Genomic DNA, 19,494 nt, shown 5'->3' with positions numbered 1-19,494 from the left:
AGAGAGTGTCTGAGAGTGTCAGAGTGTATCAGAGAGTTTCAGAGAGTGTCAGAGTGTGATAGAGAGTGTCAGAGAGTGTCTGAGAGTTTCAGAGTGTATCAGAGAGTGTCAGAGTGTGTCAGAGAGTGATAGAAGTGTCAGAGACTGTCTGAGAGTGATGCAGTGTGTCAGAGAGTTTCAGAGAGTGTCGGAGAGTGATAAGGTGTTTCAGAGAGTGTCTGAAAATGTCTGAGAGTGTCTGAGAGTGTCAGTAATTGATAGAATGTGTCAGAGAGTGTCTGCTAGTGTCAGAGAGTTTCAGAGAGTGATACAGACTTTCAGAGAGTGCCTGAGAGTGTCAGTGTGTGTCAGGCCGTGTCAGAAAGTGATAGAGAGTGTCAGAGAGAGATAGAGAGCGAGAGAGAATGAGAGAGAGTGTCTGAGAGCGTCAGAGAGTGATGGAGAGAGTCACAGAGCGTCTGAGAGTGTCAGGGAGAGTCTGAGAGTGTCAGGCAGTGTCAGACAGTGATGGAGTGTGTCAGAGAGTGATATATACATTCAGAGAGTGTCAGAGAGTTTCAGAGAGTGTGAGAGAGTGTGAGAGAGTGTCAGAGAGTGATAGAGAGTGATAGAGAGTGTCTGAGAGTGCCTGAGAGTGTCAGAGTGTGTCAGAGAGGGTGTGAGAGTGTCAGTGAGTCTCAGAGAGTGTCAGGGACTGTCTGAGAGTGTCTGAGAGTTTCAGAGAGTGTCAGAGATTGTCAGAGAGTGTTAGAGAGTGTCAGAGTGTGTCAGAGAGTGTCAGAGTGTGTCAGAGAGTGATAGAAGTGTCAGAGACTGACTGAGAGTGTCAGAGTGTATCAGAGAGTTTCAGAGAGTGTCGGAGAGTGATAGAGAGTCTCAGAGAGTGTCTGAGAGTTTCAGAGTGTATCAGAGGGTGTCAGAGAGTGATAGAGAGTATCAGAGAGTGATAGAGAGTTGTAGAGATGTCTGAGGTGTCAGATAGTGTCAGAGAGTGTCTGAGAGTGTCAGAGAGACGTAGAGAGTGTCAGAGAGTGATATAGAGTGTCAGAGAGTGCGAGAGAGCGCCAGAGAGTGTCAGAGAGTGTCTGAGAGTGTCAGAGAGTGTCAGGGAGTGATAGAGAGTATCAGAGAGTGTCAGAGAGTGTCTGAGAGTGTCTGTGAGTGTCAGAGAGTGTTAGAGAGTGTCAGAGAGTGATATAGAATGCCAGAGAGTGTCAGCGAATGTGAGAGGGTGTCTGAGAGTGATAGAGAGTGTCAGAGAGTGTCAGAGAGTGATACAGAGTGTCAGAGAGTGTCTGAGAGTGTCAGAGTGTATCAGAGATTTTCAGAGAGTGTCAGAGAGTGATAGAGAGTGTCAGAGAGTGTCTGAGAGTGTCAGGGAGAGTCTGAGAGTGTCAGGCAGTGTCAGACAGTGATAGAGTGTGTCAGAGAGTGATATAAACATTCAGAGAGTGTCAGAGAGTGTCAGAGAGTGTCAGAGAGTAATAGAGAGTGCCAGAGAGTGATAGAGAGCGCCAGAGAGTGCCAGAGAGTGTCTGAGATTGTCAGAGAGTGTCAGAGAGTGAGAGGGACTGCCAGAGAGTGCCAGAGAGTGCCAGAGAGTGTCTGAGTGTGTCTGATAGTGTCTGAAAGTGTCAGAGAGTGTCAGACAGTGACAGAGAGTGTCTGAGAGTTTCTGATTGTGTCTGAGATTGTCAGACATTGTCAGAGAGTGACAGAATGTATCAGAGAGTGTCAGGGTGTGTCAGAGTGTATCAGAGAGTGTCAGAGAGTGTCAGAGAGTGGTAGAGAGTGGTAGTGAGTGTCTGAGAGTGTCTGAATGTGTCAGGGAGTGTCAGAGAGTGATAGAGAGTGTCAGAGAGTGTCTGAGTGTGTCTGAGATTGTCAGAGAGTGTCAGAGAGTGAAAGTGAGAGTCAGAGAGAGTCAGGGAGTGTCAGAGTGTATCCGAGAGTGTCAGAGAGTGCAAGAGAGTGATAGAGAGAGATAGAGAGAGTCAGAGCGTGGTAGAGAGTTTCAGTGAGTGATAGAGAGTGTCTGAGACTGTCTGAGAGTGTCTGAGAGTGTCAGAGAGTGTCAGAGATTGTGAGAGGGTGTCTGAGAGTGATAGAGAGTGTCAGAGAGTGTCAGAGAGTGATACAGAGTGTCAGAGAGTGTCTGAGAGTGTCAGAGTGTATCAGAGAGTTTCAGAGAGTGTCAGAGTGTGATAGAGAGTGTCAGAGAGTGTCTGAGAGTTTCAGAGTGTATCAGAGAGTGTCAGAGATTGTCAGAGAGTGATAGAGAGTGTCAGAGTGTGTCAGAGAGTGATAGAAGTGTCAGAGACTGTCTGAGAGTGATGCAGTGTATCAGAGAGTTTCAGAGAGTGTCGGAGAGTGATAAGGTGTGTCAGAGAGTGTCTGAAAATGTCTGAGAGTGTCTGAGAGTGTCAGTAATTGATAGAATGTGTCAGAGATTGTCTGCTAGTGTCAGAGAGTTTCAGAGAGTGATACAGACTTTCAGAGAGTGCCTGAGAGTGTCAGTGTGTGTCAGGCCGTGTCAGAAAGTGATAGAGAGTGTCAGAGAGAGATAGAGAGCGAGAGAGAATGAGAGAGAGTGTCTGAGAGCGTCAGAGAGTGATAGAGAGAGTCACAGAGAGTCTGAGAGTGTCAGGGAGAGTCTGAGAGTGTCAGGAAGTGTCAGACAGTGATGGAGTGTGTCAGAGAGTGATATATACATTCAGAGAGTGTGAGAGAGTGTCAGAGAGTGATGGAGAGTGATAGAGAGTGTCTGAGAGTGCCTGAGAGTGTCAGAGTGTGTCAGAGAGGGTGTGAGAGTGTCAGTGAGTCTCAGAGAGTGTCAGGGACTGTCTGAGAGTGTCTGAGAGTTTCAGAGAGTGTCAGAGATTGTCAGAGAGTGTTAGAGAGTGTCAGAGTGTGTCAGAGAGTGATAGAAGTGTCAGAGACTGACTGAGAGTGTCAGAGTGTATCAGAGAGTGTCAGAGAGTGATAGAGAGTGTCAGAGAATGTCAGAGAGTGATGCAGAGTGTCAGAGAGTGTCAGAGAGTGTCAGAGCGTATCAGAGAGTTTCAGAGAGTGTCGGAGAGTGATAGAGAGTCTCAGAGAGTGTCTGAGAGTTTCAGAGTGTATCAGAGGGTGTCAGAGAGTGATAGAGAGTATCAGAGAGTGATAGAGAGTTGTAGAGATGTCTGAGGTGTCAGATAGTGTCAGAGAGTGTCAGAGAGTGTCAGAGAGTGCCAGAGAGTGCCAGAGAGTGTCTGAGTGTGTCTGATAGTGTCTGAAAGTGTCAGAGAGTGTCAGACAGTGACAGAGAGTGTCTGAGAGTTTCTGATTGTGTCTGAGATTGTCAGACATTGTCAGAGAGTGACAGAATGTATCAGAGAGTGTCAGGGTGTGTCAGAGTGTATCAGAGAGTGTCAGAGAGTGGTAGAGAGTGGTAGTGAGTGTCAGAGAGTGTCTGAGTGTGTCTGAGATTGTCAGAGAGTGTCAGAGAGTGAAAGTGAGAGTCAGAGAGAGTCAGGGAGTGTCAGAGTGTATCCGAGAGTGTCAGAGAGTGCAAGAGAGTGATAGAGAGAGATAGAGAGAGTCAGAGCGTGGTAGAGAGTTTCAGTGAGTGATAGAGAGTGTCTGAGACTGTCTGAGAGTGTCTGAGAGTGTCAGAGAGTGTCAGAGAGAGTCAGAGAGTGTGAGAGGGTGTCTGAGAGTGTGAGAGAGTGTCAGAGAGTGTCAGAGAGTGATACAGAGTGTCAGAGAGTGTCTGAGAGTGTCAGAGTGTATCAGAGAGTTTCAGAGAGTGATAGAGAGTGTCAGAGAGTGTCTGAGAGTTTCAGAGTGTATCAAAGAGTGTCAGAGATTGTCTGAGAGTGCCTGAGAGTGTCAGAGTGTGTCAGAGAGGGTGTGAGAGTGTCAGTGAGTCTCAGAGAGTGTCAGGGACTGTCTGAGAGTGTCTGAGAGTTTCAGAGAGTGTCAGAGATTGTCAGAGAGTGTTAGAGAGTGTCAGAGTGTGTCAGAGAGTGATAGAAGTGTCAGAGACTGACTGAGAGTGTCAGAGTGTATCAGAGAGTGTCAGAGAGTGATAGAGAGTGTCAGAGAATGTCAGAGAGTGATGCAGAGTGTCAGAGAGTGTCAGAGAGTGTCAGAGTGTATCAGAGAGTTTCAGAGAGTGTCGGAGAGTGATAGAGAGTCTCAGAGAGTGTCTGAGAGTTTCAGAGTGTATCAGAGGGTGTCAGAGAGTGATAGAGAGTATCAGAGAGTGATAGAGAGTTGTAGAGATGTCTGAGGTGTCAGATAGTGTCAGAGAGTGTCAGAGAGTGTCAGAGAGTGTCAGAGAGACATAGAGAGTGTCAGAGAGTGATATAGAGTGTCAGAGAGTGCGAGAGAGCGCCAGAGAGTGTCAGAGAGTGTCTGAGAGTGTCAGAGAGTGTCAGGGAGTGATAGAGAGTATCAGAGAGTGTCAGAGAGTGTCTGAGAGTGTCTGTGAGTGTCAGAGTGTGTTAGAGAGTGTCAGAGAGTGTCAGAGAGTGATACAGAGTGTCAGAGAGTGTCTGAGTGTGTCAGAGTGTATCAGAGAGTTTCAGAGAGTGTCAGAGTGTGATAGAGAGTGTCAGAGAGTGTCTGAGAGTTTCAGAGTGTATCAGAGAGTGTCAGAGATTGTCAGAGAGTGATAGAGAGTGTCAGAGTGTGTCAGAGAGTGATAGAAGTGTCAGAGACTGTCTGAGAGTGATGCAGTGTGTCAGAGAGTTTCAGAGAGTGTCGGAGAGTGATAAGGTGTTTCAGAGAGTGTCTGAAAATGTCTGAGAGTGTCTGAGAGTGTCAGTAATTGATAGAATGTGTCAGAGAGTGTCTGCTAGTGTCAGAGAGTTTCAGAGAGTGATACAGACTTTCAGAGAGTGCCTGAGAGTGTCAGTGTGTGTCAGGCCGTGTCAGAAAGTGATAGAGAGTGTCAGAGAGAGATAGAGAGCGAGAGAGAATGAGAGAGAGTGTCTGAGAGCGTCAGAGAGTGATGGAGAGAGTCACAGAGCGTCTGAGAGTGTCAGGGAGAGTCTGAGAGTGTCAGGCAGTGTCAGACAGTGATGGAGTGTGTCAGAGAGTGATATATACATTCAGAGAGTGTCAGAGAGTGTCAGAGAGTGTGAGAGAGTGTGAGAGAGTGTCAGAGAGTGATAGAGAGTGATAGAGAGTGTCTGAGAGTGCCTGAGAGTGTCAGAGTGTGTCAGAGAGGGTGTGAGAGTGTCAGTGAGTCTCAGAGAGTGTCAGGGACTGTCTGAGAGTGTCTGAGAGTTTCAGAGAGTGTCAGAGATTGTCAGAGAGTGTTAGAGAGTGTCAGAGTGTGTCAGAGAGTGTCAGAGTGTGTCAGAGAGTGATAGAAGTGTCAGAGACTGACTGAGAGTGTCAGAGTGTATCAGAGAGTTTCAGAGAGTGTCGGAGAGTGATAGAGAGTCTCAGAGAGTGTCATATAGAACATAGAACATAGAACATACAGCACAGAACAGGCCCTTCGGCCCACAATGTTGTGCCGATCCTTTGTCCTCTGTCAAGGACAATTTAATCTATACCCCATCATTCTCCTTTATCCATATACCTATCCAAAAGCCTTTTGAAAGTCCCTAAAGTTTCTGACTCAACAACTTACCCGGGCAAGGCATTCCATGCCTCGACCACTCTCTGGGTAAAGAACCTTCCCCTGACATCCCCCTTATATCTCCCACCCTTCACCTTAAATTTATGACCCCTTGTAACGCTTTGCTCCACCCGGGGAAAAAGTTTCTGACTGTCTACCCTATCTATTCCCCTGATCATCTTATAAACCTCTATCATGTCACCCCTCATCCTTCTCCTTTCTAATGAGAAGAGGCCTAGAATGTTCAGCCTTTCCTCGTAAGACTTATTCTCCATTCCAGGCAACATCCTGGTAAATCTCCTCTGCACCCTCTCCAAGGCTTCCACATCCTTCCTAAAATGAGGCGACCAGAACTGCACACAGTACTCCAAATGAGGCCTTACCAAGGTCCTGTACAGCTGCATCATCACCTCACGGCTCTTAAATTCAATCCCTCTGCTAATGAACGCTAACACCCCATATGCCTTCTTCACAGCCCTATCCACTTGAGTTGCAACTTTCAATGATCTATGCACATAGACCCCAAGGTCTCTCTGCTCCTCCACATGCCCAAGAACCCTACCGTTAACCCAGTATTTTGCATTCATGTTTGTCCTTCCAAAATGGACGACCTCACACTTTTCAGGGTTAAACTCCATCTGCCACTTTTCAGCCCAACACTGCAACCTATCCAAGTCCCTTTGCAGACGACAATAGCCCTCCTCGGTATCCACAACTCCACCAACCTTTGTATCATCTGCAAATTTACTGACCCACCCTTCGACTTCCTCATCCAAGTCGTTAATAAAAATCACAAACAGGAGAGGACCCAGAACTGATCCCTGCGGCACGCCACTGGTAACTGGGCTCCAGGCTGAGTATTTACCATCTAAGACCACTCTCTGCCTTCTATCAGTTAGCCAATTCTTAATCCAACTGGCCACATTCCCCACTATCCCATGCCTCCTGACTTTCTCCATAAGTCTACCATGGGGGACCTTATCAAATGCCTTACTAAAATCCATGTACACCACATCCACTGGTTTACCCTCATCCACTTGCTTGGTCACCTGCTCAAAGAATTCAATCAGGCTTGTGAGGCAAGACCTACCCCTCACAAAACCGTGCTGACTGTCCCGAATCAAGCAGTGTCTTTCCAGATGCTCAGAAATCCTATCCCTCAGCACCTTTTCCATCAACTTGCCTACCACCGAAGTAAGACTAACTGGCCTGTAATTCCCAGGGTTGTTCCTATTCCCTTTCTTGAACAGGGGCACAACATTTGCCACCCTCCAATCACCTGGTACCACCCCCGTCAGCAGAGAAGATGCTCTGAGAGTTTCAGAGTGTATCAGAGGGTGTCAGAGAGTGATAGAGAGTATCAGAGAGTGATAGAGAGTTGTAGAGATGTCTGAGGTGTCAGATAGTGTCAGAGAGTGTCTGAGAGTGTCAGAGAGACATAGAGAGTGTCAGAGAGTGATATAGAGTGTCAGAGAGTGCGAGAGAGCGCCAGAGAGTGTCAGAGAGTGTCTGAGAGTGTCAGAGAGTGTCAGGGAGTGATAGAGAGTATCAGAGAGTGTCAGAGAGTGTCTGAGAGTGTCTGTGAGTGTCAGAGAGTGTTAGAGAGTGTCAGAGAGTGATATAGAATGCCAGAGAGTGTCAGCGAATGTGAGAGGGTGTCTGAGAGTGATAGAGAGTGTCAGAGAGTGTCAGAGAGTGATACAGAGTGTCAGAGAGTGTCTGAGAGTGTCAGAGTGTATCAGAGATTTTCAGAGAGTGTCAGAGAGTGATAGAGAGTGTCAGAGAGTGTCTGAGAGTGTCAGGGAGAGTCTGAGAGTGTCAGGCAGTGTCAGACAGTGATAGAGTGTGTCAGAGAGTGATATAAACATTCAGAGAGTGTCAGAGAGTGTCAGAGAGTGTCAGAGAGTAATAGAGAGTGCCAGAGAGTGATAGAGAGCGCCAGAGAGTGCCAGAGAGTGTCTGAGATTGTCAGAGAGTGTCAGAGAGTGAGAGGGACTGCCAGAGAGTGCCAGAGAGTGCCAGAGAGTGTCTGAGTGTGTCTGATAGTGTCTGAAAGTGTCAGAGAGTGTCAGACAGTGACAGAGAGTGTCTGAGAGTTTCTGATTGTGTCTGAGATTGTCAGACATTGTCAGAGAGTGACAGAATGTATCAGAGAGTGTCAGGGTGTGTCAGAGTGTATCAGAGAGTGTCAGAGAGTGTCAGAGAGTGGTAGAGAGTGGTAGTGAGTGTCTGAGAGTGTCTGAATGTGTCAGGGAGTGTCAGAGAGTGATAGAGAGTGTCAGAGAGTGTCTGAGTGTGTCTGAGATTGTCAGAGAGTGTCAGAGAGTGAAAGTGAGAGTCAGAGAGAGTCAGGGAGTGTCAGAGTGTATCCGAGAGTGTCAGAGAGTGCAAGAGAGTGATAGAGAGAGATAGAGAGAGTCAGAGCGTGGTAGAGAGTTTCAGTGAGTGATAGAGAGTGTCTGAGACTGTCTGAGAGTGTCTGAGAGTGTCAGAGAGTGTCAGAGATTGTGAGAGGGTGTCTGAGAGTGATAGAGAGTGTCGGAGAGTGTCAGAGAGTGATACAGAGTGTCAGAGAGTGTCTGAGAGTGTCAGAGTGTATCAGAGAGTTTCAGAGAGTGTCAGAGTGTGATAGAGAGTGTCAGAGAGTGTCTGAGAGTTTCAGAGTGTATCAGAGAGTGTCAGAGATTGTCAGAGAGTGATAGAGAGTGTCAGAGTGTGTCAGAGAGTGATAGAAGTGTCAGAGACTGTCTGAGAGTGATGCAGTGTATCAGAGAGTTTCAGAGAGTGTCGGAGAGTGATAAGGTGTGTCAGAGAGTGTCTGAGAGTGCCTGAGAGTGTCAGAGTGTGTCAGAGAGGGTGTGAGAGTGTCAGTGAGTCTCAGAGAGTGTCAGGGACTGTCTGAGAGTGTCTGAGAGTTTCAGAGAGTGTCAGAGATTGTCAGAGAGTGTTAGAGAGTGTCAGAGTGTGTCAGAGAGTGATAGAAGTGTCAGAGACTGACTGAGAGTGTCAGAGTGTATCAGAGAGTGTCAGAGAGTGATAGAGAGTGTCAGAGAATGTCAGAGAGTGATGCAGAGTGTCAGAGAGTGTCAGAGAGTGTCAGAGTGTATCAGAGAGTTTCAGAGAGTGTCGGAGAGTGATAGAGAGTCTCAGAGAGTGTCTGAGAGTTTCAGAGTGTATCAGAGGGTGTCAGAGAGTGATAGAGAGTATCAGAGAGTGATAGAGAGTTGTAGAGATGTCTGAGGTGTCAGATAGTGTCAGAGAGTGTCTGAGAGTGTCAGAGAGACATAGAGAGTGTCAGAGAGTGATATAGAGTGTCAGAGAGTGCGAGAGAGCGCCAGAGAGTGTCAGAGATTGTCAGAGAGTGATAGAGAGTGTCAGAGTGTGTCAGAGAGTGATAGAAGTGTCAGAGACTGTCTGAGAGTGATGCAGTGTATCAGAGAGTTTCAGAGAGTGTCGGAGAGTGATAAGGTGTGTCAGAGAGTGTCTGAAAATGTCTGAGAGTGTCTGAGAGTGTCAGTAATTGATAGAATGTGTCAGAGAGTGTCTGCTAGTGTCAGAGAGTTTCAGAGAGTGATACAGACTTTCAGAGAGTGCCTGAGAGTATCAGTGTGTGTCAGGCCGTGTCAGAAAGTGATAGAGAGTGTCAGAGAGAGATAGAGAGCGAGAGAGAATGAGAGAGAGTGTCTGAGAGCGTCAGAGAGTGATAGAGAGAGTCACAGAGAGTCTGAGAGTGTCAGGGAGAGTCTGAGAGTGTCAGGCAGTGTCAGACAGTGATGGAGTGTGTCAGAGAGTGATATATACATTCAGAGAGTGTCAGAGAGTGTCAGAGAGTGTGAGAGAGTTTGAGAGAGTGTCAGAGAGTGATGGAGAGTGATGGAGAGTGTCTGAGAGTGCCTGAGAGTGTCAGAGTGTGTCAGAGAGGGTGTGAGAGTGTCAGTGAGTCTCAGAGAGTGTCAGGGACTGTCTGAGAGTGTCTGAGAGTTTCAGAGAGTGTCAGAGATTGTCAGAGAGTGTTAGAGAGTGTCAGAGTGTGTCAGAGAGTGATAGAAGTGTCAGAGACTGACTGAGAGTGTCAGAGTGTATCAGAGAGTGTCAGAGAGTGATAGAGAGTGTCAGAGAATGTCAGAGAGTGATGCAGAGTGTCAGAGAGTGTCAGAGAGTGTCAGAGTGTATCAGAGAGTTTCAGAGAGTGTCGGAGAGTGATAGAGAGTCTCAGAGAGTGTCTGAGAGTTTCAGAGTGTATCAGAGGGTGTCAGAGAGTGATAGAGAGTATCAGAGAGTGATAGAGAGTTGTAGAGATGTCTGAGGTGTCAGATAGTGTCAGAGAGTGTCAGAGAGTGTCTGAGAGTGTCAGAGAGACATAGAGAGTGTCAGAGAGTGATATAGAGTGTCAGAGAGTGCGAGAGAGCGCCAGAGAGTGTCAGAGAGTGTCTGAGAGTGTCAGAGAGTGTCAGGGAGTGATAGAGAGTATCAGAGAGTCTCAGAGAGTGTCTGAGAGTGTCTGTGAGTGTCAGAGTGTGTTAGAGAGTGTCAGAGAGTGATATAGAATGCCAGAGAGTGTCAGCGAATGTGAGAGGGTGTCTGAGAGTGATAGAGAGTGTCAGAGAGTGTCAGAGAGTGATACAGAGTGTCAGAAAGTGTCTGAGAGTGCCGGAGAGTGATAAGGTGTGTCAGAGAGTGTCAGTAATTGATAGAATGTGTCAGAGAGTGTCTGCTAGTGTCAGAGAGTTTCAGAGAGTCATACAGACATTCAGAGAGTGCCTGAGAGTGTCACTGTGTGTCAGGCCGTGTCAGAAAGTGATAGAGAGTGTCAGAGAGTGATAGAGAGCGAGAGAGAATGAGAGAGAGTGTCTGAGAGCGTCAGAGAGTGTCAGAGAGTGTCTGAGAGTGACAGAGAGTTTCAGAGAGTTTCAGAGAGCGTCAGAGAGTGTCAGAGAGTGATAGAGAGAGTCAGAGAGCGTCTGAGAGTGTCAGAGAGTGATATAAACATTCAGAGAGTGTCAGAGAGTGTCAGAGAGTGTGAGAGAGTGCCAGAGAGTGATAGAGAGTGCCAGAGAGTGATAGAGAGCGCCAGGAAGTGCCAGAGAGTGTCTGATTGTGTCTGAGATTGTCAGAGAGTGTCAGAGAGTGATAGGGAGTGCCAGAGAGTGCCAGAGAGAGTCTGAGTGTGTCTGATTGTGTCTGAGATTGTCAGCGAGTGTCCGAGAGTGACAGAATGTGTCAGAGAGTGTCAGGGTGTGTCAGAGTGTATCAGAGAGTGTCAGAGAGTGGTAGAGAGTGGTAGTGAGTGTCTGAGAGTGTCTGAATGTGTCAGAGAGTGTCAGAGTGTGATAGAGAGTGTCAGAGAGTGTCTGTGTGTGCCTGAGATTGTCAGAGAGTGTCAGAGAGTGAAAGAGAGTGCCAGAGAGAGTCAGGGAGTGTCAGAGTGTATCCGAGAGTGTCAGAGAGTGATAGAGAGTGCCAGAGAGTGTCAGAGAGATTCTGAGGTATCAGAGAGTGTCAGAGAGTGTCAGAGAGTGATAGAGAGTGATAGAGAGTGTCAGAGAGTGTCAGAGAGTGATGCAGTGTGTCAGAGAGTGTCTGAGATTGTCAGAGTATATCAGAGAGTTTCAGAGAGTGTCGGAGAGTGATAGAGACTGTCAGAGAGTGTCTGAGAGTTTCAGAGTGTATCAGAGAGTGTCAGAGAGTGATAGAGAGTATCAGAGAGTGATAGAGAGTGGTAGAGATGTCTGAGGTGTCAGAGAGTGGCAGAGAGTGATGGAGAGTGACAGAGATTGTCAGATAGAATCCGAGAGTGTCACGGAGTGATAGGGAGTGTCATAGAGTGATAGAGAGAGAAATAGAGTGTCAGAGAGTGTCAGAGTGTGTCAGCGAGTGTCTGAGAGAGTCTGAGAGAGTCTGAGAGTGTCTGAGAATATCAGAGAGAGTCAGACAGAGTCAGAGAGTGTCAGAAAGTGATAGAGAGTGTCAGAGAGTCCCAGAGATTGTCTGAGAGTGTCAGAGAGTGATAGAGACTATGAGAGAGTGTCGGAGAGTGATAGAGACTGTCAGAGAGTGTCTGAGATTTTCAGAGTGTATCAGAGAGTGTCAGAGAGTGTCAGAGAGTGATGGAGAGTATCAGAGAGTGATAGAGAGTGGTAGAGATGTCTGAGGTGTCAGAGAGTGTCAGAGAGTGTCAGAGAGTGATGGAGAGTGAAAGAGATTGTCAGATAGAATCCGAGAGTGTCAGGGAGTGATAGGGAGTGTCATAGAGTGATAGAGAGTGAAAGAGAGTGTCAGAGAGTGTCAGAGTGTGTCAGCGAGTGTCTGAGAGAGTCTGAGAGTGTCTGAGAATATCAGAGAGAGTCAGACAGAGTCAGGGAGTGTCAGAAAGTGATAGAGAGTGTCAGAGAGTCCCAGAGATTGTCGGAGAGTGTCAGAGAGTGATCGAGAGTATGAGAGAGTGTCAGAGAGTGATGGAGAGTGATGGAGAGTGATAGAGAGTGTCTGAGAGTGCCTGAGAGTGCCTAAGAGTGTCAGAGTGTGTCAGAGAGGGTGTGAGAGTGTCAGTGAGTCTCAGAGAGTGTCAGGGACTGTCTGAGAGTGTCTGAGAGTTTCAGAGTGTATCAGAGAGTGTCAGAGAGTGATAGAGAGTATCAGAGAGTGATAGAGAGTGGTAGAGATGTCTGAGAGTGTCAGGGAGAGTCTGAGAGTGTCAGAGAGTGTCAGACAGTGATAGAGTGTGTCAGAGAGTGATATAAACATTCAGAGAGTGTCAGAGAGTGTCAGAGAGTGATAGAGAGTGCCAGAGAGTGATAGAGAGCGCCAGAGAGTGCCAGAGAGTGTCTGACTGTGTCTGAGATTGTCAGAGAGTGTCAGAGAGTGAGAGGGAGTGCCAGAGAGTGCCAGAGAGTGTCTGAATGTGTCTGATAGTGTCTGAAAGTGTCAGAGAGTGTCAGACAGTGACAGAGAGTGTCTGAGAGTTTCTGATTGTGTCTGAGATTGTCAGATATTGTCAGAGAGTGACAGAATGTGTCAGAGAGTGTCAGGGTGTGTCAGAGTGTATCAGAGAGTGTCAGAGAGTGGTAGAGAGTGGTAGTGAGTGTCAGAGAGTGTCTGAATGTGTCAGGGAGTGTCAGAGAGTGATAGAGAGTGTCAGAGAGTGTCTGAGTGTGTCTGAGATTGTCAGAGAGTGTCAGAGAGTGTCAGAGAGTGAAAGTGAGAGTCAGAGAGAGTCAGGGAGTGTCAGAGAGAGTCAGGTAGTGTCAGAGTGTATCCGAGAGTGTCAGAGTGCAAGAGAGTGATAGAGAGAGATAGAGAGAGTCAGAGCGTGGTAGAGAGTTTCAGTGAGTGATAGAGAGTGTCTGAGACTGTCTGAGAGTGTCTGAGAGTGTCAGAGAGCGTCAGAGAGTGTCAGAGAGTGTGAGAGAGTGTGAGAGAGTGTGAGAGAGTGTGAGAGAGTGTGAGAGGGTGTCTGAGAGTGATAGAGAGTGTCAGAGAGTGTCAGAGAGTGACACAGAGTGTCAGAGAGTGTCTGAGAGTGTCAGAGTGTATCAGAGAGTTTCAGAGAGTGTCAGAGTGTGATAGAGAGTGTCAGAGAGTGTCTGAGAGTTTCAGAGTGTATCAGAGAGTGTCAGAGATTGTCAGAGAGTGATAGAGAGTGTCAGAGTGTGTCAGAGAGTGATAGAAGTGTCAGAGACTGTCTGAGAGTGATGCAGTGTGTCAGAGAGAGTCTGAAAGTGTCAGAGTGTATCAGAGAGTTTCAGAGAGTGTCGGAGAGTGATAAGGTGTGTCAGAGAGTGTCTGAAAATGTCTGAGAGTTTCAGAGAGTGATACAGACTTTCAGAGAGTGCCTGAGAGTGTCAGTGTGTGTCAGGCCGTGTCAGAAAGTGATAGAGAGTGTCAGAGAGAGATAGAGAGCGAGAGAGAATGAGAGAGAGTGTCTGAGAGCGTCAGAGAGTGTCAGAGAGTGTCAGAGAGTGTCTGAGAGTTTCAGAGAGTGTCAGAGAGTGATGGAGAGAGTCACAGAGCGTTTGAGAGTGTCAGGGAGATTCTGAGAGTTTCAGGCAGTGTCAGACAGTGATAGAGTGTGTCAGAGAGTGATATAAACATTCAGAGAGTGTCAGAGAGTGTCAGAGTGTGTGAGAGATTGATAGGGAGTGCCAGAGACTGATAGAGAGCGCCAGAGAGTGCCAGCGAGTGTCTGATTGTGTCTGAGATTGTCAGAGAGTGTCAGAGAGTGATAGGGAGTGCCAGAGAGTGTCTGAGTGTGTCTGATAGTTTCTGAAAGTGTCAGAGAGTGTCAGAGAGTGACAGAGAGTGTCTGAGAGTTTCTGATGGTGTCCGAGATTGTCAGAGAGTGTCAGAGAGTGACAGAATGTGTCAGTGAGTGTCAGGGTGTGTCAGAGTGTATCAGAGAGTGTCAGAGAGTGGTAGAGAGTAGTAGTGGGTGTATGAGAGTGTCTGAATGTGTGTGAGATTGTCAGAGAGTGTCAGAGAGTGGAAGAGAGTGTCAGAGAGAGTCAGAGTGTATCTGAGAGTGTATCCGAGAATGTCAGAGAGTGCCAGAGAGTGAAAGAGAGAGATAGAGAGAGTCAACGCGTGGTAGAGAGTTTCAGTGAGTGACAGAGAGTGTCTGAGACTGTCTGAGAGTGTCTGAGAGTGTCAGAGAGTGTCAGAGAGTGTCAGTGAGTGTCAGAGAGTGATTGAGAGTGTCAGAGAGTGATAGCGTGTGAGAGTGTCAGAGTGTATCACAGAGTGTCAGAGATTGTCAAAGAGTGATAGAGAGTGCCAGAGTGTGTCAGAGAGTGAGAGAGTGTGTCAGAGAGTGATAGAGTGTGAAAGAGATTTTCAGAGAGGGTCTGAGAGTGTCAGAGAGTGATGGAAAGTGTCTGAGAGTGTCCGAGAGCGACAGAGAGTGTCAGGGAGTGTCAGACAGTGTCAGAGAGTGATAGAGAGTGTCAGAGAGTGTCAGAGAGTGATAGAGAGTGTCATAGAGTGATGGAGAGTGTCTGAGAGTGTCAGAGAGTGTCAGAGAGTGTCAGAGTGTGTCAGAGTGTGATACAGAGTGATCGAGAGTGATCAAGAGTGTCAGAGAGTGTCAGAGAGTGATAGAGAGTGATAGAGAGTGCCCGTGAGTGTCAGAGAGTGTCTGAGAGTGTCAGCGAGTGTCAGAGTGTATCCGAGAGCGACAGAGAGTGTCAGAGAGTATCAGAGAGTATCAGAGAGTGTCAGAGAGTGTCTGAGAGTGTCTGTGAGTGTCAGAGTGTGTTGGAGAGTGTCAGAGAGTGATATAGAATGCCAGAGAGTGTCAGCGAGTGTGAGAGGGTGTCTGTGAGTGATAGAGAGTGTCAGAGAGTGTCAGAGAGTAACATAGAGTGTCAGAGAGGGCGAGAGAGTGCCAGAGAGTGTCAGAGAGTTGCTGAATGTGTCAGAGAGTATCAGAGAGTATCAGAGAGTGATAGAGAGTATCAGCGATTGTCAGAGAGTGTCTGTGAGTGTCAGAGTGTGTTAGAGAGTGTCAGAGAGTGATATAGAATGCCAGAGAGTGTCAGAGAGCGTGAGAGGGTGTCTGAGAGTGATAGAGAGTGTCAGAGAGTGTCAGAGAGTGATACAGAGTGTCAGAGAGTGTCAGAGAGTGTCTGAGTGTATCAGAGAGTTTCAGAGAGTGTCAGAGTGTGATAGAGAGTGTCAGAGAGTGTCTGAGAGTTTCAGAGTGTATCAGAGAGTGTCAGAGATTGTCAGAGAGTGATAGAGAGTGTCAGAGTGTGTCAGAGAGTGATAGAAGTGTCAGAGACTGTCTGAGAGTGATGCAGTGTGTCAGAGAGTGTCTGAGAGTGTCAGAGTGTATCAGAGAGTTTCAGAGAGTGTCGGAGAGTGATAAGGTGTGTCAGAGAGTGTCTGAAAATGTCTGAGAGTGTCTGAGAGTGTCAGTAATTGATAGAATGTGTCAGAGAGTGTCTGCTAGTGTCAGAGAGTTTCAGAGAGTGATACAGACTTTCAGAGAGTGCTTGAGAGTGTCAGTGTGTGTCAGGCCGTGTCAGAAAGTGATAGAGAGTGTCAGAGAGTGATAGAGAGCGAGAGAGAATGAGAGAGAGTGTCTGAGAGCGTCAGAGAGTGTCAGAGAGTTTCTGAGAGTGTCTGAGAGTGTCAGAGAGTGACAGAGAGTTTCAGAGTGTTTCAGAGTGTTTCAGAGAGTGTCAGAGAGTGATAGAGAGAGTCAGAGAGAGTCTGAGAGTGTCAGGGAGAGTCTGAGAGTGTCAGGCAGTGTCAGACAGTGATAGAGTGTGTCAGAGAGTGATATAAACATTCAGAGAGTGTCAGAGAGTGTGAGAGAGTGATAGAGAGTGCCAGAGAGTGATAGAGAGCGCCAGAGAGTGACAGAGAGTGTCTGAGAGTTTCTGATTGTGTCTGAGATTGTCAGAGAGTGTCAGAGAGTGACAGAATGTGTCAGAGAGTGTCAGGGAGTTTCAGAGTGTATCAGAGAGTGTCAGAGAGTGTCAGAGAGTGATAGAGAGTGTCAGAGAGTGTCTGAGTGTGTCTGAGATTGTCAGAGAGTGTCAGAGAGTGAAAGAGAGTGTCAGACAGTGTCAGGGAGTGTCAGGGAGGGTCAGAGTGTATCCGAGAGTGTCAGAGAGTGCCAGAGAGTGATGGAGAGAGACAGAGAGAGTCAAAGCGTGGTAGAGAGTTTCAGTGAGTGATAGAGAGTGTCTGAGACTGTCTGAGAGTGTCAGTGAGTGTCAGAGAGTGATTGAGAGTGTCAGAGAGTGATAGCGTGTGAGAGTGTCAGAGTGTATCAGAGAGTGTCAGAGATTGTCAAAGAGTGATAGAGAGTGTCAGAGAGTGATAGAGAGTGTCAGAGAGTGATAGAGAGTGTCATAGAGTGATGGAGAGTGTCTGAGAGTGTCAGAGAGTGTCAGAGAGTGTCAGAGTGTGTCAGAGTGTGTCAGAGTGTGTCAGAGTGTGTCAGAGAGTGTCAGAGAGTGATAGAGAGTGATCGAGTTTCAGAGAGTGTCAGAGAGTGATAGAGAGTGCCAGAGAGTGTCAGAGAGAGTCTGAGAGTGTCAGCGAGTGTCAGAGTGTATCCGAGAGCGACAGAGAGTGATCAAGAGTGTCAGAGAGTGTCAGAGAGTTATAGAGAGCGTCAGAGAGTGTCAGAGTGTGTCAGAGAGTGATAGAGAGTTTCAGAGAGAGTCAGAGAGAGATAGAGAGTGTCAGAGAGTGATATAGAGTGTCAGAGAGTGCGAGAGCGTGCCAGAGAGTGTCAGAGAGTGATAGAGAGTTTCAGAGAGAGTCAGAGAGAGATAGAGAGTGTCAGAGTGTGATAAAGAGTGCCGGAGAGTGCCAGAGAATGCCAGAGAGTGTCAGAGGGTGTAAGGGAGTGTCAGCGAGTGTCAGCGTGTGATCGAGTGTGTCAGAGAGTGATAGCGTGTGAAAGAGAGTGTCAGAGAGAGTCTGAGAGTGTCAGCGAGTGTCAGAGTGTATCCAAGAGCGACAGAGAGTGTCAGGGAGTGTCAGAGAGTGTCAGAGAGTGATATAGAGTGTCAGAGAGTGTCAGAGTGTGTCAGAGAGTGATAGAGAGTTTCAGAGAGTGTCAGAGAGAGATAGACAGTGTCAGAGAGAGATAGAGAGTGTCAGAGAGTGACATAGAGTGTCAGAGAGTGCGAGAGAGTGCCAGAGAGTGCCAGAGAGTGCCAGAGAGTGTCAGAGAGTGTCTGAGAGTGCGAGAGCGTGCCAGAGAGTGTCAGAGAGTGAAAGAGAGTAACAGAGAGTGTCAGAGTGTGTCTGAGAGTGTCTGTGAGTGTCAGAGTGTGTTAGAGAGTGTCAGAGTTTGATATAGAATGCCAGAGAGTGTCAGCGAGTGTGAGAGGGTGTCTGAGAGTGATAGAGAGTGTCAGAGAGTGTCAGAGAGTGATACAGAGTGTCAGAGAGTGTCTGAGAGTGTCAGAGTGTATCAGAGATTTTCAGAGAGTTTCAGAGAGTGATAGAGAGTGTCAGAGAATGATAGAAGTGTCAGAGACTGTCTGAGAGTTTTAGAGTGTATCAGAGAGTGTCAGAAAGTGATAGAGAGTGTCAGGGTGTCCCAGAGGGTGCCTGTGAGTTTCAGAGAGTGATAGAGAGTATGAGAGACTGTCGGAGAGTGATGGAGAGTGATAGAGGGTGTCTGAGAGTGCCTGAGAGTGTCAGAGTGTGTCAGAGAGGGTGTGAGAGTGTCTGAGAGTGTCTGAGAGTGTCAGAGAGTGTCAGAGATTGTCAGAGAGTGATAGAGAGTGTCAGAGTGTGTCAGAGTGTGTCACAGAGTGATAGAAGTGTCAGAGACTGTCTGAGAGTGTCAGAGTGTATCAGAGAGTGTCAGAGAGTGATGCAGAGTGTCAGAGAGTGTCAGAGAGTGTCAGAGTGTATCAGAGTGTATCAGAGAGTTTCAGAGAGTGTTGGAGAGTGATAGAGAGTGTCAGAGAGTATGTGAGAGTTTCAGAGTGTATCAGAGAGTGTCAGAGAGTGATAGAGAGTATCAGAGAGTGATAGAGAGTGGTAGAGATGTCCAAGGTGTCAGAGAGTGTCAGAGAGTGTCAGACAGTGTCTGAGAGTGTCAGAGAGTGTCAGAGAGTGATGGAGAGTGATGGAGAGTGAAAGAGATTGTCAGACAGAATCTGAGAGTGTGAGGGAGTGATAGGGAGTGTCATAGAGTGGTAGAGAGCGAAAGAGAGTGTCTGAGAGTGTCAGAGAGTGTCAGTGAGTGATGGTGTGTGAGAGTGTCAGAGTGTATCAGAGAGTGTCAGAGATTGTCAGAGAGTGATAGAGAGTGTTAGAGTGTGTCAGAGAGTGAGAGAGTGTGTCAGAGAGTGATAGAGTGTGAAAGAGTGTTTCAGAGAGAGTCTGAGAGTGTCAGAGAGTGATGGAAAGTGTCTGAGAGTATCCGAGAGCGACAGAGTGTGTCACGGAATGACAGAGAGTGTCAGAGAGTGATAGAGAGTGTCAGAGAGTGATAGAGAGTGTCATAGAGTGATGCAGAGTGTCTGAGAGTGTCAGAGAGTGTCAGTGTGTCAGAGTGTGTCAGAGTGTGTCAGAGAGTGATAGAGAGTGATGGAGAGTGATGGAGAGTGATCGAGAGTGTCAGAGAGTGTCAGAGAGTGTCAGAGAGTGATAGAGACTGTCAGAGAGTGTCTGAGAGTTTCAGAGTGTATCAGAGAGTGTCAGAGAGTGACAGAGAGTGTCAGAGAGTGATGGAGAGTGAAAGAGATTGTCAGATAGAATCCGAGAGTGTCAGGGAGTGATAGGGAGCGTCATCGAGTGATAGAGAGAGAAAGAGAGTGTCAGAGAGTGTCTGTGAGTGTCAGAGTGTGTTAGAGAGTGTCAGAGAGTCATATAGAATGCCAGAGAGTGTCAGAGAGTGTGAGAGTGTGTCTGAGAGTGACAGAGAGTGTCAGAGAGTGGCAGAGAGTGATACAGAGTGTCAGAGAGTGTCTGAGAGTGTCAGAGTGTATCAGAGAGTTTCAGAGAGTGTCAGAGTGTGATAGAGAGTGTCAGAGAGTGTCTGAGAGTTTCAGAGTGTATCAGAGAGTGTCAGAGATTGTCAGAGAGTGATAGAGAGTGTCAGAGTGTGTCAGAGAGTGATAGAAGTCTCAGAGACTGTCTGAGAGTGATGCAGTGTGTCAGAGAGTGTCTGAGAGTGTCAGAGTGTATCAGAAAGTTTCAGAGTGTGTCTGAGAGTGATAGAGACTGTCAGAGAGTGTCTGAGTGTTTCAGAGTGTATCAGAGAGTGTCAGAGAGTGATTGAGAGTATCAGAGAGTGATAGAGAGTGGTAGAGATGTCTGAGGTATCAGAGAGTGTCAGAGAGTGTCAGAGAGTGATAGAGAGTGTCAGAGAGTGTCAGAGAGTGATGCAGTGTGTCAGAGAGTGT

The sequence above is a fragment of the Heterodontus francisci genome, unplaced genomic scaffold (genome assembly GCF_036365525.1).
Source record: "Heterodontus francisci isolate sHetFra1 unplaced genomic scaffold, sHetFra1.hap1 HAP1_SCAFFOLD_93, whole genome shotgun sequence".
NCBI classification, from domain to species: Eukaryota; Metazoa; Chordata; class Chondrichthyes; order Heterodontiformes; family Heterodontidae; genus Heterodontus; species Heterodontus francisci.
This window is presented reverse-complemented; position numbering follows the sequence as displayed.